Here is a 17210-nt window from a genome sequence, read left to right on the forward strand (position 1 = left end):
CTCATCCACAAACAGCCTCACAGAAACACCCAGAAAAATGTTTGAGTACCATTACAGAGCCTAACTTCAGTAAGTGCCAATTAGCAAGACAGATGCTCAAATTACATTCACCAACTTATCACCTAATGTTCTCCAGTGCTTTTCTGCTAGTTCATGTTTGGGCTTAAAAATCTGCCCACCTTTATTTCAGTGAAGCTGAGCTCAGTTCTGTACTAAAATCTCTCTTTTACTGCAGTAACCCAAATAAAATCTGTCTTTCCATTAAAAAAAAAAAATGTAACTTACAACAAAGAATTGTCCTTTTCTTTATTTCAGCAAGAAAATGATCTTACAGAGCATTGTCAGAGAAGCATGCCTATCATGTATGGTTTTCATATCAACCCAGATGATAGAAAATGCCAACTGTGTTTCTACCAACAATTGCAGTATCTTGCTAGTGTTTCAAGAAATGGTTCTGGTTGCATTATGAAGGATAGATTGGGGGTAAGAGCCTGAAGGGAAGGAGATAAATTTAAAATCTGCTGAAAGTGAATAAAAGCCCAACTTAAACCAGTGAATAGAGGCATAGCGAGTCAGGTAGCACAAGTAACACAAACTGTGGTTGGGAGACTTAACACCTCATTGGGGCAGTCTTTGACGAAAGAGGCAGGAAATGAGAAAAAGCCAAAAGAAAAAAATACTCAATATATAAAGAACTCCTCTAAATATGTTTTTTAAAGGCAAAACCAAATAGAAAATGACCAGAAGTCTTAAACAGACACTTCAAAATAGTCAATATCCAACAGGAAATAAAAAGTAAAATCATAAAGTACTACCACTACGAAGCAATCAGAATGGATAAATTAAAACAGAAAATACCAAGTGACTAAGGGAAATTAGAAACACGACTATTCCAGAGCTGGTGATGGTAAATAATAAGTTGAGTCTGTAACATTTCTTTTGTCCAAAAGGAAAACAATATATTTTTTTAAAAAATGATGAGAGTATGAAAAAGAACAGAAAGCCAATTTGAACAGAATTTTACTGGCTAAATCTTAGTTGATGAGACTGTATAAATAAATAATGATATCAATGGATTATAATCCACTGAATAAAACCACTTAGACTAACTCCATGCAAGAGGGGGCAAGAGATGGTCTGCATTGTCTCTGGGAGTGGAGGCTATACTTGAGAGGTGGACAGTCACTTCTGCTGGAACAGTTTAGAGGAATCTGTGAGGTGCGGGTTTCATCCAAATATTCCTGCTTTAGAGCTCTTCTTCTTTGCAGTGAGGATCTTCACTTTTGTATGACATGTGTTAGAGCTGGGAACCTAGCCTGTAGTGAGTTACATTTTGTCCCCATAAAAATATGCCCATGTCCATAGGTGGAGCTGGAGGCCATTATCCTTCGCAAACTAACACAGGAACAGAACCAAATACTGCATGTTATCATAAGTGGGAGATAAGTGATGGGGACACAGACACATAGAAAGGCACGACACACACTGGGGCCTACCAGAGGGTGGAGGGTGGGAGGAGAAAGAGGATCAGGAAAAATAGCTAATGGGTACTAGGCTTAATACCTGGGTGATGCAATAATCCATCCAACAAAACTGCATGACACAAGTTTGCCTATGCAACAAACCAGCACATTACCCCTGAACCTAAAATTAAAAAAAAAAAAAAGACCAACCCAACTTTACCCCAACTACTTTCTGACCCAAAGTCTATTAAACTAGACTTTAAAGATATTCCACAGGATAAGGCAAGGAAATATTAAAATCAGATCATTTTATTGATTTTTAAAAAAAGTAATGTAGAATTTAATCAACAGAATAAAGTCACTGTATGTTTGTATGAGAGCAACAGAATAATGCATTGAAAACTGAGTAAGAAAATCACAAGAAAAAAATACAGGTCAATTATTCTTATTAACATAAATGAAATGTCCTAAATAAATATTAGGTATCAGAGTTAACTGTGAGGGTTTATCTCATGAATACAAAGTTAGTTCAACTAACTTAAATCTAACAATATAATTAACCATAGTAAAAAATTATAGAAAAAGTAGCAGGTGCTTATTTCAATAGATATAAATGAAAGCTTGCAATAAAAGCCTACATCTATCTATGATTGTGAAAAGATCTTAAGAAGAAATTTAACTCCTTGATAATACGAACACATCTAAAAGCTACAGGAAGGGTACTTAATCATAAATTTCATAAGCAGTTGATTTAAAGCAGTAAATATCACTGCTCACTCTCTGTTATTGTTTAACAGAACTAGTAATATTTGATAATATAATAAGAAAGAAAATATAAGTACACTGTTTAAGTACAGAAAGTGCCAAGACTAAATTTGAATTTTGGTAGAATTTTTTACTTGATATAATTATTTAAAACCTGCAGATTTAATTTATAAGCAGTGGAACATGACAGAGTGCCTAGCAATTTGTTAGCTAGTGTTTCTTAACATAGTGAAGATGTTCTCACAAAGCTAAATTCTTTTCAATGAAATGACTACCAAATTCCCGAGACCTAACGTCTTGATTCTAAAATGTATTTAAAATAATACATTCCCTCAAATAGTGGTATACCTGTGTAGGGAAATAAAAATAGGCATAAAATAATAGGGAACAGAATATGTTTCATATATATCTAAGATATTTACATATGATAAAATAGCTTCAAAAATCTGTGGAGAGAGGGAGTATTATTTGATAAATAGTTGCAGACAATTTGGATTACCATTGTGATTTTTTCCTGTGTGCTACACAAGAGATATTTCTGGCTTTCCATCTAGACTTCTAGAAAGATTGTACTGAAAGTAATGGCCAAAACTGCAATTACTTTTGCACCAACCTAAATTTCCACCTTGAATTTAGGATTGATCATGTAAGTTGCCTTGTCCAGTGCATTCCTGAATCAGTTACTTGTCAGAGAGATGAAATATTCTGAGAAATTCTGGGTCTCATGCCCACTCTGGAGCCAGGGGCTGAAGCAAGCCTCACATGAATCAATCGTGCAGCCAGTGAGAAGAGAGAGATTCGCTGACGTTAGGATATAGAGATTAGACCAAGCTCATGTCTAATACATCGTCCACTCATCCAGATAGTTCGCAATTAACTCTGGATTCGCCCAGGTGTGACCTTGTTGAGCTGTTTTTAACCAACAGATTGTATTAATGAACGTTATTGGAAAAAGCAGTATGAAACTTAAGGTTATATATACCTTAAGGTTATATTTACATCGAAATGTGTTGCGATGTATCAGTACAATACATTCAACAATGACTTCTTTTTGTGAATTTATAGAAAACATTCAGCTTTCAGCTCTAGGAAGAAATGTGCTTCTCTTGAGAAACCACCTCAGGTTTGCACTGCCAACTCTGATTCGCATACTTTTTGTACTTTGGCTAGCAGAATTCTTACAGTCAAACTTGTGGTGTTAAAAGTATGTATACCAGAGCTTCAGAAATGCATTTCTATTTCTTTGTTTACGTTTTACTTTTGATATTTTTTAGCCTCATTTTTCTAACATAACAGAACAATGTATGAATTTGTCTAATTTTTTAAAAATTGCTTTTGGAAAAGACAAGTTATAGATTAATATGCAATAATAGATAATATTTATGCATGCTTGTGTTCTAGGAGCAAAAAAAAAAAAAATGGTGTTTTTTTTTTTGTTGTTGTTCTGGAAACTGTCCTCAGAGCTTTATTTGCATTCACTCAGTGAAAGGATGTCAATCTCATGATTACACATGTGAAACAATGCACAAAGATCAGGAAATTGATCAAGGTCACAAGCTTCCAAATGGTAGGGCTGAGTTATGAGTTCATATACTGCCACACCCCAAAGATGTCACATATTTAGTTCCAGACCACCATAATAAAATAAATATGGCCATAAAGCAAGCTGTGTAAAATTTTTGGTTTCATAGTACATATAAAAGTTATATTTATACTGTACTGTAGTTTATTAAGTATGCAATAACATTATGTCTAAAAACCAATGTACATACCTTAATTGAAAAATACTTTATTGCTAAAAATGCTAATAATCCTCTGAGACTTCATGAAGTCTTATAAAATATTTTTGCATGTGGAAGGGCTTGCCTTGGTGCTGATGGCTGCTGACTGATCAGGACAGTGGCTACTAAAGGGTGGGGTGTCTGTGGCAATTTCTTAAAATAAGATGACAAAAAAGTTTTCCACCTCAGTCGACTCTTCCTTTCACAAAAGATTTATCTGTAGCACATGATGGTGTTTACTAGCATTTTACTCAACTTTCAAATTTTGAGGCAATTATGGAAAAACCTGCTGCTGCTTAATCAACCAAGTTTATAAAATACCCTAAATCTTTTGTTGCCATTTCAATAATGTACATGGCATCTTCATTAGGAATAAATTCCATCTCAATGAACCACTTTCTTTGCTCATTGATAATAAGCAGCTCCTCACTGATTGAAATTTAATCATGGAACTGTAGCAATTCAGGCATACCTTCAGGCTCCACTTCAAATTCTGGTTCTCTCACTATTTTCACTACATCTGCAGAGACTTCCTCCACTGAAGTCCTGAGCCCATTAAAGTAATTCATAATAGTTGGAATCAACTTCTTCCAACTCCTATTATTGTTGCTATTTTGATCTTTTTTCATGAATTACAATTGTTTTTAATGGCATCTAAGATGACGGATCCTTTCCAGAACGTTTTTAGTTTCCTTCGCCCGCCTCTGTCAGAGGCATCACTATCAGTGGCAGCTATAGCCTTATGAAATACATTTCTTAAATAGTGTGACTTAGAAGTCAACATTACTCATTAATCTATGGGCTACAGAATGCATGTTGTATTAGTGTGCATGAGAACATTAATATCCTCATACATTTCTGACTGAGCTCTTGGTTACTAGGTATACTGTCAAGAAGCAGAAATATTTTGGAAGGAACTTCTGTTTTTTTGGGAAGTAGACCTCAATTGTGGACTTAAAATATTCAGTAAACCATGCTATAAACAGATGTACTGTCATTCAGGCTTATTGTTCCATTTATAGAGCACAGGGAAAGTAGGTATAAGATTTAGGAGTGGCAAATGAGCATCTGCTTCAAATTAAAGTCACCAACTGCATTAGTCCCTATATTAGTCTGTTCTCATGCTGCTAATAAAGACATACTTGAGACTGGTATTTTATAAAGAAAAACAGGTTTAATGGACTCACAGTTCCACATGGCTGGGGAGGCCTTATAATATGAAGGAAGGCAAATGAGCAAAGTCATGTTTTACGTGGTGGCAGGCAAGAGAGCTTGAACAGGGGGACTGCCTTTTATAAAATCATCAGATCTCATGAGACTTACTATCATGTATAACATGTAGGAATTATGGGAGTTACAATTCAAGATGAGATCTAGGTAGGGACACTGCCAAACTGTATCAGTCCCTAACAAGAGAGTCACCCTTCTTTTTATCCTTTTTCCCCAACTTTTAAGTTCAGGGATATGTGTGGAGGATGTGCAAGTTTGTTACATAGGTAAATATGTGCCATAATGGTTTGCTGTACAGAGCCTTCCATCACCTAGGTATTAAGCCCAGCATTGATTAGCTATTCCTCTTGATGCTCTCCCTTCTCTCAATCCCTCTTCAACAGGCCCCAGTGTGTTTTCTTCCCCCGATGTGTTCATGTGTTCTCATTACTCAGCTCCCACTTATGAGTGAGAACATGTAGTTTTGCTTTTCCATTCCTGCATTAGTATGCCGAGGATAATGGCTTCCAATTCCATCCGTGACCCTGAAAAGGACAGGATCTCATTCCTTTTTTTGGCGGAATAATATTCCATGGTGTATATGTACATTTTCTTTATTCAGTCTGTCATTGATGGGCATTTAGGTTGATTCCATGTCTTTGCTATTGTCTCTGCAATGAGCATACACATGCATGTATCTTTATAATAGACTGATTTTTCTTCCTTTGGCTATTGTATTAGTCCAGTTTTATGCTGCTGATAAAGACACACCTGAGATTGGGCAATTTACAAAAGAAAGAGGTTTACTGGACTTACAGTTCCACATGGTTGGGGAGGCCTCACAGTCATGGAGAAAGGCAAAGAGGAGCAAGTCACACCTTATGTGGATGGCAGCAGGCGAAGAAAATTGTACAGAGAAACTCCCATTTTTAAAACCATCAGATCTCATGAGACTCATTCACTGTTGTGAGAACAGCATGGAGAAGACCACCCACCGCATGATTCGATCATCTCTCACTGGGTCCCTCCCACAACATGTAGGAATTATGGGAGCTACAAGATGAGATTTGGGTGGGGAAACAGAGACAAGCCATATCAGGTATATTCCCAGTAATAGGACTGCTGGGTCAAAAGGTATTGCTACCTCTAGGTCTTTTAACTTCCAGCAGTTTCTACATCAACACTTGCTGCTTCTTCTTGCATCTTTTATGTTATAGAGACGTCTTCTTTCTTTAAACTCCGTGAACGTCCACCTTTTCTTCTTCAGCTTTCTCACGTCTCTCGGCCTTCATAGAGTTGAAGGGAGTCAGGACATGGCTCTAGATTAGGCTTTGGCTTAAGAGAATGTTGTGGCTGCTTTGGCCTATACAGACCACAAAACATTCTTCGTATCACTAATGTAAGCGGTTTTGCTTTCTTATTATTTGTGTATTTACTGGAGGAGCATTTTTAATTTCCTTTATGAAATTTTCCTTCATGTTCATAACTTGGCTAAATATTTGGCATAAAAGAGACGTAGCTTTTAACTTACCTCAGCTTTTGATACACCTTTCTTGCTAGCTTAATCATTCCTACCTTTTGATTTGAAGTAAAAGATTGGGGGCTCTTCCTTTCTCTTGAACACTTAGAGGTCATTATAAGTATTAACGGGCCTAATTTCAATCTTGTTGTGTTTCATGTAATAGGGAGGCCCGAAGAGAGGGAGAGATACAAAGAAATGGCAAGTCAGTAGATTGGTCAGAGCACACAGAATTGATTGATGAAGTTCACCATCTTAAGTGGTGTCCCTAAACAATTACAATACTAACATCCAAGATCACCGATCACAGGCCACTCTAACAGATAAAATAATAATGAAAAATGCTTAAATTGAAATAATTAGTAAAATGAGATGCAGAGTCATGAAGTGAGTACATGCTATAGGGAAAATGGTGCTGAGAGAGTTTCTGAACACAAGTTTGCCACAGACCTTCAATTTGTAAAAAACACAGTATCTTAAAAGTTCAGCAAAGTGAAGCACAATAAAATGAGGCATGCCTGTACTCTTACTCTGAGATTAACAACTTCACTCTGTTACCTCTTTGAGCATTACATACCTCACAGGTGTTTTCTAGTTGTGTTCTCAGCTCATAAATTGGCGTTCCATAATACCTCATCAGCTCATAAATGTATACAGTTTGTAAAGCTACTGGGCATGACATTCTGGTGGATTAAAACAAAATAGACACAACCATCTCCCATTTAAAAAATGTTATAGTAGCAAAAATTGAACATGTTATAATTAACTATAATATAAAATGTACATCATAATTATGTCATTTGCAAGGCTCACATAGAGAACTGTTGATGCTGTGTGTAGTTGTTTGTGTGTGTGTGTGTGTGCGTGTATGCATATGTTGGGGATATTTTGATTGCTTCTTGATGTTATCTGTGCAAATGATCTTGCTGAGGCTTCTAAACTGAAAGAGAAAGTTTCAATATGAGTAATATTAACTTGCACTCCTCTCTGTCCCCACTTTGGCCTGTCCTCATAGTTGGAATAAATAAACGTTTACAAAAATAGATATTTATGGATCATTCACTATGTACTAGCTGTGGTCACTTGCTATGTATCATAATATCACCTCATTTATCTCTCCCAAAATTCTTGTAGTGGCTTCATTTGTAAATAAAGGCTTTTAATATTTTAGTAAGTATAAAATATCAATTAGTATTTTTTCTGTAGACTTCTAATGATATTCTGCTTTGAACTAACCCACATGATTTTGACTATTGAAACCAGATCAGGCTTACATTATCATCTAAGCAATTTTAAATATCTCTTCTTAGTCTCCTTTTAGATATCTCTGCTCCATTTTTTTTTTCTTTTTGATGAATTGGATTTTTTATATCATCTTGTTTGATAAGATAGCTCATCATTTTTGTACACAAACTCATTATATCCCATATGCTTTTGAAAATCCCTCTGAATATTACCCCTCGTCTTCACCTCGGTGTTCTCTAACAAGATGTTTACCATTTTCTAGCCTGTTGTCCTAATTTTATAGAAAAATACAATTTTTCAGAATATGTACCTCCTAAAAGAAGGTGAAATTCACATGGCAATGTTAGAAACCAAAATCAATGTATACATGGAAGAAATTTAGCTGTTTTCCACTTTGCTGGGTAAAAACTCATCCCCCCCTCCCCTGCAAAATATCATACACATCTGTAACCCGACATCTACACTAGAGTAAGCATGAACTTAGGCATGAATTTTTAGTGAGTTGTTATTCCTCAATATGGATAATCCAGTCTTATGTAAATCTTTAAATACTGCTAAAGTGAAAAGTTTTTCTAAAATCCGTAAACTTTACATGTGTACAATAAGCAAGATATGTTTCATGAAGTTTCTCAATAGAGTCATATATAGCATGTGGCCACTCTAGCAGATCTCCTCGGTCTATTGTTTCCTCAACATTATAGAAATCCTCGCTTCATGCCTGTACTGGATATCTCATTCCTGCATTATGGTTAAAATTCTCTTTGTGTTTGTAGACTGTCCTTGAAGGTGAGCTACTCTGTTAGACATTTTCAACCACATGTGACCTCTCCTGGGATGCCATGAGTATAATTTCTTTATCCTCTATTAATGAAATGTGGAAGACAATAATAGCAAGTATACTTTAAGTGCAAGCGGGGCAGAAAATTTGAAATCACGTCTAGCCCAGAAAATTGTGGATATGCTATAATCTTGTATTTGGCATGCATAAGTTGTCATATATTATATCTTTACATTTTACATATTCTCACTTTAAATTGTAGACACTTAAGGCCTTAACCTATATTACTACAGTTTCAAGCTTCGACATAGACAATACTGTGGAGTAACTTCTGAAATATATGTATATTTAAAATATAAGTTCATTCTTTCAAATACAATATGGTTTCAAATGCAAAATTCAAGTCCTCACCTAGCACAAGCTTAGTCACTGAGCTTGTCCTATTTCTTTCTCTACCTCAACTGAAGTAATGGCAATGTGACTAGAGAAATGGAAGAGATAACAGAATAACAAAACATAAAAATACTTGAAATAAGTAAGGTAGGGCTCGCTCAAAGTTGCTGAACAAGCTAGAAAATTACTAATTTTAAGGTTTGCCAGTAGTTTTGAATATATAGTATTTTCTATAGCCTTTCTTCTCTGGTGGGTATAAATATAGGTTATAGCATGCGTTAAGTTGAACCATGTATAATTGCCATTTTGTAGGTCTAAAAGTGCAGAACAATGATAACTTCACATGATTCAATATAACACCTTCTAGAGTATTTAGTGGGAAACAACTGAACACATAGCTTATATTTATACTTGGAAATATAAAAATGAACCCTTAATCTTTAAAAATGATCAATAGACTTGAGTTTTCTCATTTAGAATATTGAATTTAAGAATTATATGAAATTATAAGTATTTAAAAATATGTAACTTTATTCTCGCTAGATATAAGCATTTTAAAGGAAATTATGTGAATGATGTTAAATGAGCTAAACATCACTTTTTCAGTCTTTGAGGTGAAGAAAATATGTCACTTTTGTACTTCAAATGCCAGTATTTTATTTCAGTAAGCCTATTTAAGGTGCTATGATTTTGTAGTTTTAATTAAAGACACAATTAAGCATAAACCATTAAAATTTGTCCTTGCGAATCTTCCAAAGAGGGAGCTGCCTTCAAATAACTGAATGTTCATAATCATCAATATGGGGAACAACAACAATTTGTCCTTTGAATTTTTCATGTAACTGAAAGAACAACATAATTACCTCCAACCTATTCCATTTATTCTCCACGGTAACTTTTCTGAATTTCTCCTTTCTGTTATGTAGTGAAAATTTCTGATGATTTACACACATGCTGTGGCCTGAGTTTGAATAAGAAGTAACCCTAGAATTTAGACCGATCTCATTCTGTCTGGATGGCATAAGGGGTAGGCTGGGAAATGGCAGGATTAAGGAGATGCTGGCAAACAAACCTAAAATGAAAAGAGAGACTTGACTCCAAAGGCTTGGAGCTAAGTGCTGAGAATCAGAAAAACAGGATTGTTTTGGAGTTTTCCAATGATCGCTCTAGAGTTGTGTCTTAGGAATGGAGGTCTATGAGTAAAATCTCAGAGAAACACTTGTTAATCATCAGTAACACAATGATGTTGTACTCTGGAATGAATTCCACAAAATGTGGCACAAAGTAGGTCAGAGGAATGCTCTGTACTTCAGAGAAGAGTGTGCTCCACTTCAGAGCCCTGAGCGGTCGGTACTGGGATTGGGCATTTGGGGCTGCAGCAAGGTGGCCGGCTCTATCTGTGACACCAGTTAGCTGTATCATGAGCACAGCTTGGCCTCTCTGGGTCTCAATGTCCTCATTTCTAATGTGGGAATGGATAATTGTGGCATATTTAGAGAGAGGTGTGAATCTTAAGTTAATTTGCACACGCAGGACGTTACGGACAGTACTTGACACATAGTAAACAATAAATGTACAGGCATTTGTTACTATGTACACTGAGCCTTTAGGCTTCTGGGTTACAAAAGAAATGAGCAGCATTTTCCTCAGAAAGAGGGATTAGAGTTATTATGTGTGCCACAGTGCAATCACAGGCCTCGAAAGACTGAAAAATTGGCAATGATAAATTCAGTCAAAGCTGTAAGAAATTGGTAGAAAAATAGTGGATTTTACCCAATCATTGAGATGGATGTCTTCAATGCATACACAAGGCAGTTCATTGTTATTTTCTAAAAACAATTTGTGAATTAGAATTTGTGAGGAGCCTGGGTGTTGTTAAATTTAAATGGACTGCAGACCCTGCACTTTACCTGAAGTCGGAAGTAGAGAAATACCATACTGTGTCTCTTGTTATAGGCTAGAAGTTGTTAAAAACATGGTCTTGTGTTTGAAGCCCAGATTTACTGCTTCCTATTATGTAATCGAGTAACCTAAATAATCTTCCTTATTCTAGTCTCTGGGCTGAGTTCCATCATCAGAAAAATGGGTAAGAACCATGATAATTTATCTATAAAAATTGTTGTGAGCTTCGAATGAGTAAATAAATTCCAAGTGATTATCACAGTTACACAAACTATTATTGAACATCTCAATAATGAATGATGCTTCCTTAATGATGATAATTATGATAAAGATGATGATGAAAGATAATTACATTGAACTGGCATAACCATGGAAACATAGCTATCATTAATAAGAATCCCTCTCTTTTAAATGACATTGTGCAGATATGATATTGCTTCCAAGGCACTGGGCTAGAAAAATTGCAGATACATTAATTTATAGTTTTAAAAAAAGCAGTATCAATAATTCAGGAGCCCACAAAGGATTAGAGGAGACAAACACATATGCATCTAACATATGGTGCATGGGAGAACATGATTAATTCTAGGAAAAATAGAATTAAAGTGCCTTGTGAGCATGGGAAGAAGCAAAGATGAGTTTCTATGAAATAAACTCTAAAGACAGTGAGTTGTGGATTTAGGCATGAACAGGACTTCCCCAAGTAGTGATAGTATCTGGCTGAAGTTGAGATTTTGAGAGGTTCAAAGCTGTATGCTCCAGGTTTCTGTAACTGTTGCCTTTTCTTATCCTAAATTGGATTACAAGATAAAACACAGATGCTCAGTTACATCTAAATCTTAGATAAGCAACAATTTTTTTTATATAAACATGTCTCAATGATTGCATGGGACATACACTTCCCTAAAACATAAAATTAAAATTAAAAAATATTAAAATCAAAAATAAATAGGCCTTTTATTTTTTATTTATTAAATATGGAAACCATAAGTGGTTACGGCATAGAGAGAAAGAAAACTGAATCAGAGCTTTAAAGACAACTCTGTTAACCAGAAACTGCTTCTAGCTCTTCTAATGTGCTCAAATCAATCACTTGCTGTCTCTGACCATCAGTTTCTGCATCTGATGTAGATTAAGAGAGAGTTAAGAGACGATCTGTAAGTCCTCTTGCAGCTCTCCTGCTCTATGGATGTAAATATGATGCTTGGAATTTGAAGTAAATGATTTTTAATATATGACTATAATATTCATATTGATGTTGAACATGCACTATGTCAAAAATAGCATTCATTAATTTTTATATGTTATCCATAACTCTGAAAACATTTTGAAATGTGCAAACTGAGATTCAATTTTTTTTTTTTTTTTAAATTGTTGAGACAGACTCTCACTCTGTCTCCCAGACTGGAGTGCAGTGGCACCATCTTGACTCACTGCAACCTCTGCCTCCTGGGTTCAAGCGATTCTCCTGTCTCAGCCTCCCACGTGGCTGGGACTACAGGCACCTGCCACTATTCCCAGCTAATTTTTGTATTTTTAGTAGAGACGGGGTTTCACCATATTGGCCAGGCTGGTCTTGAACTACTGACCTCAGATGATCCACCCACCTTGGCCTCCCAAAGTGCAGAGATTACAGGCATGAGCCACCGTGCCCAGCCTATGATTTAAATAAGTAATTTGGCTAGAACTACACAGTTCATGAACTGAGGAGTCAGATTTAATCTCTCTTTCAAACTTCCACCACTTTTGTTACCCTTAACATTCTTAGGCTTTCTTGATTTTTCTTTTGGTATTTAAGGTGAGTTGTTAGTAGAAGACAATAAAGTAGATAAATATAAAATTAGATATTACATATTACTTTAAAACTGATTGTTAAAATATAATTATAAATTTTCACAAGAGGAGACACTAACAAAATCTTTGTATAGTTTTTGCAATATCATTACTATGATTCTACTTTTAAAACAGAGTTTCAAGGTTTTCTAGGGAAGGAGACTGATGTCAAAATTTCCAATAAAAACTTGATTGTGTGATATATGACCTGTTTGAGTAGTGACAGATAGTTTCCAGTAATTTTGAAAGCACATTTAGCCCTCATTCCGCTGTATACATCACATTGATTTTATTTGAAATTTTGCAAAAGTGCTACCCAATCATTCTTTGTACTTAAGTTGAAGGGGAAAGCTGTAAGTTTCACTAAAGCATGACACTTCCAAGCATATATTCACAATATATATATATATTTTTTTCACATTTTTCCTTGAACACTTAACAGGTCAGTAGGCAACATATTATAGAGATAGAGCACTTTTGTGTAATGCAACTGTTTTAGAAACAGATTGATGACTGTCCTCATAAATTAGAAATTAGATAATGGCAAAAACAGTAGTGTGGCAACATTTTATTTCTTATTAAGAGCTACAAGATGACACCAGCCAGGCATACCACGAAACTTTGACAGTTACCAAGAATCCTCTGTGATATATACTTGGAGATGTTGTCAAACAGCATGACCATGAACATAGGTTTGGTCGTGCCATCAGTTGGGTGAAGTATTTAAGGATAGTTTCCTTTTCAGTTGAAAAAGCCGAAAGAGGGAATATCTGAGAAAAGATAGTGTGTGGAAGTAAAAGAGAAACAACCATCTTTTCCCTAAGTGTTCAGAGTCCTTTCACTCCAGTGAGTGATGGACACATACACAACTCTGACTATTGATTTGTCCTGTGGGCAAAGAAGGATGAGGCTCTCAAGGGGTCAGTTAGAAGACAGTATCTGGAGGACAGAGGAGGTGCCACATCACTGAAACACCCAATGATCTATCTTCCCAATCAGATGGTGAGGCGTTGGGCTGTTATTTGGAAGCGTGGAGGCAGTGTGAGTGGTTCATTCAGACTACAGTCCTCAGGCCATATCGTCCTGCTGCTCCTTTTTGTAGGGCCCATAAACAAGGAATGATTTTTACATTTGTATATGCCTAAAATAATAATAATAATATGAAATGCAATTCTTAGTGTCCATAAGTGAAATTTACTTAAAGCACAGCTATACTGATTCATTTACATGTCTGGCTACTTTTATAACATTGTGTTATGGCTGAGAAGTTGAAACCAGAATTGTATGGCCTATAATGCCTAAAATATTTATTATATGCCCCTTTACAGAAAAACAGTTTGCAACTCCTGCACTAAGCATTGAATTAATGCTGTTTTATGATTAATGCAAATGTCAATGTATCTTTTGCTATTATCACTTTTCTGTATTTCAGGGATTCTCAGAATTATTGAGTTGATGGATGAGGGAAAGAAAAATGACACAAAACAAAAGCCAATACAATTACTTTTACATTGTTAAATAGTAATTTAGTGGTATGATAGACAAGAGGAAACCTCCTGGCTTGGGGAATTGAGATAGCAGAGAATCTATCCTGGATATCCCAAAAGGTAGTTTGTCTTGATAGTGGTAACCAGAGCTAGGGTAGAACTTGGTAATTTCTAATTAAGTTCAATCCATGCATTATAGGCAAGGAGGAGAGAAATCTGGCTTGCCAGGCTATTTAGTGCTATCTTCATTTTTTTTTTCTTGTCCTTGTTGAATCCTCCTAAAGTGTGTGCATATGTGATCATATTCTCTCATCATTTACAATCCATGATCAAATTTCTCCCTGATGCTACTGAAACATTCCACAGTAATTATGCAGATGATTATTTGCCACAGCTAGCAAAGTGGGAGAATTAACATTTGCTTTCAAAATATTATTAGCTGTGGGATCGGTTAAGTGAGAATATCTGAAGTACAACACTTGTTGTGTAAGAGGTAACACTCAAAATGCTTTTGAATTATTTTATTTGATTTTTATGTTGTTGAGAAATAGTCCCTCTTACTCTTATGGAAAACGTTAAGTGGCATTGCAATCCCATACTAATGAAAAGGAAATTGACTCACAGTTTCTAAAGCCATACAACTAGCAGGTGATGTGGCCTGATTTCTGAAGCAAGTCTTCTCACTCTAGAAACCCAGCTCTTGACCAGCCTGATTATATTTATGTTCCTGGATATAATCCAGACTTAAGCTATATACTTTGATGGGGAATATGCTAGCAAAATTTGCAAACCTTTCTAGTATTTTTATTGGCAAATGAGTAGTCCCTCCTCCTCCTCCTCCTTCTCTTTCTTCCTTTTTAATGCTCTCACTAGAAAACAAGTGAGGAGATGATATGGAAAAAGCTAAAGAAAAACCTAGACTTGGAAGCTATGGGTGGATGGACTCTAGAAAGCCTTTTCCCTCTTGACCTTTTACTGAGAAGCATGGATCAAGTCTAGAAGGGATTATCTTAAGGAAGGTCTACTGCGCTCTCAGGAGGACTCATCAGTGGCAGAGCTTACTGGTGCTTGAACCTGGATACTCTGTTGGGGTCCTAGGAAAAGCATGATTACCTCACTGAACAATGACCTGAAAGGATGCTTAAGGCCATTATTTGGCAGAATTCAACCCTGAATCATGTTTCAGTCATATAATGTACCTAACAGTGAGATCACTCATATTTGCCCGTGGGATATCCGCCATGGTTTAAAGGCAAATAAGTTATCCTCCTTCAAGTTCTCACTGGAATGAAAAAATCTCCATCTCCATGTCAAGGAGAAAGGCGAAACATTGTCATGCTTTTACAAACTGACCTCTTGATATTCCCTTGCTCTTTCTTTGTACAGATCACTACTAATGACTTTAAATTCTGCAAATTTAATCTAAGTGAAAAGTGCCACTTTCATTCGTCAAAGAATTCAAATGTCTTTATCGTAACAGCTTCATACTCATTCTGCTACCCAACGATGTCACATAAATATACAAAACAATGAATTATTTATTTATTTTTTGAACATATAGGTAAGTTTAATAAAGCATGAAATCAGAAGACAAGGGCAAAAGGGAGAACAAACTGTATTATACAGGGTTCTCATTCTCAGAAAGGAAAAAATTAAATATTTTTATGGTCAGAAATATTTTTCTAGCACTAAATTCTCAAAAAGTTTCTCACGAAGGACTTCTAAATAGGGGACATAACATGATGCAATGGACAGTATTTGCATCAAGTTTTACAACAAATCCATAAGTCTACTTCATAAGACCAAAGTGTGGTCCTCATAAGTTGATGAATTATTTTTACTCTGCATGAGTTGCTTGGTTTTACTTTTGTAGCCGTTGGACGCAGTGATTTCCCTTTAGATGCTGGGGTCAGGTCAGGTCATTTCTTCTAACATCCTTCTAGAAAGTCCTGTATTTCATGCTTCCGGGAGAATCCGTTCCACTCCCATACCTCTATTTCTACGTTTCCTTGGACGTTTTCTTTCCTTCACTCTGTAACCAGAATTTTCTTTCTTTATTAACATATGTATCCCTAAATCAACTTTTTGGGGGATGAAATTTGATACATATACTATCTTTTTCAATCTTAATTTGAAATTGATCTGTACTCCATGAAATTCACCCAATTTGTACTCAGAGTTTTAGCAAATTTCTGTGATAGTGCAAATATAAACGCAATCCAGTTTTAGAACACTCTCATCATTCACAAATATTTTCTCATACTCTTAATCCCCACTCTGACCTCTGGGCCCAGACAACAATTAATAGGCTTCCTGATATGTTTTTGATTTTTCAAAAAAATGCATAAATAAAATCTTACACCAAGAGTTTTTTGTGTCTAACTTCTTTCACTTTTCATGGTGTTCATGAGATTCGACCCTGCTGCTGAATGCATTAATATAGTAGTTTGTTCCTTTTGTTGTTTCTTTATCGCTGAGTAGTATTGCATTGCATGGCTATAGCACATTTTGTTAAACTGATTCAGGTTTTGCTATTATGAGTAATACCACTATAGAAAATGTCACAAAAGGGTTTGTGTGGACCTTTTTCTCATTTCTCTTAGGTAAAAAGTTATTAGTAGAAGATCTATGATTTAACATAAGCTGTCTACAATATTTTATTTTATTTTATTTACTTTTTTTACTTTTTTTTATTTTTGAGACGGAGTCTCGCTCTGTCGCCCGGGCTGGAGTGCAGTGGCCAGATCTCAGTTCACTGCAAGCTCCGCCTCCCGGGTTTATGCCATTCTCCTGCCTCAGCCTCCCAAGTAGCTGGGACTACAGGCGCCCACCACC

The sequence above is a fragment of the Piliocolobus tephrosceles genome, chromosome 15 (assembly GCF_002776525.5).
Source record: "Piliocolobus tephrosceles isolate RC106 chromosome 15, ASM277652v3, whole genome shotgun sequence".
NCBI lineage: Eukaryota > Metazoa > Chordata > Mammalia > Primates > Cercopithecidae > Piliocolobus > Piliocolobus tephrosceles.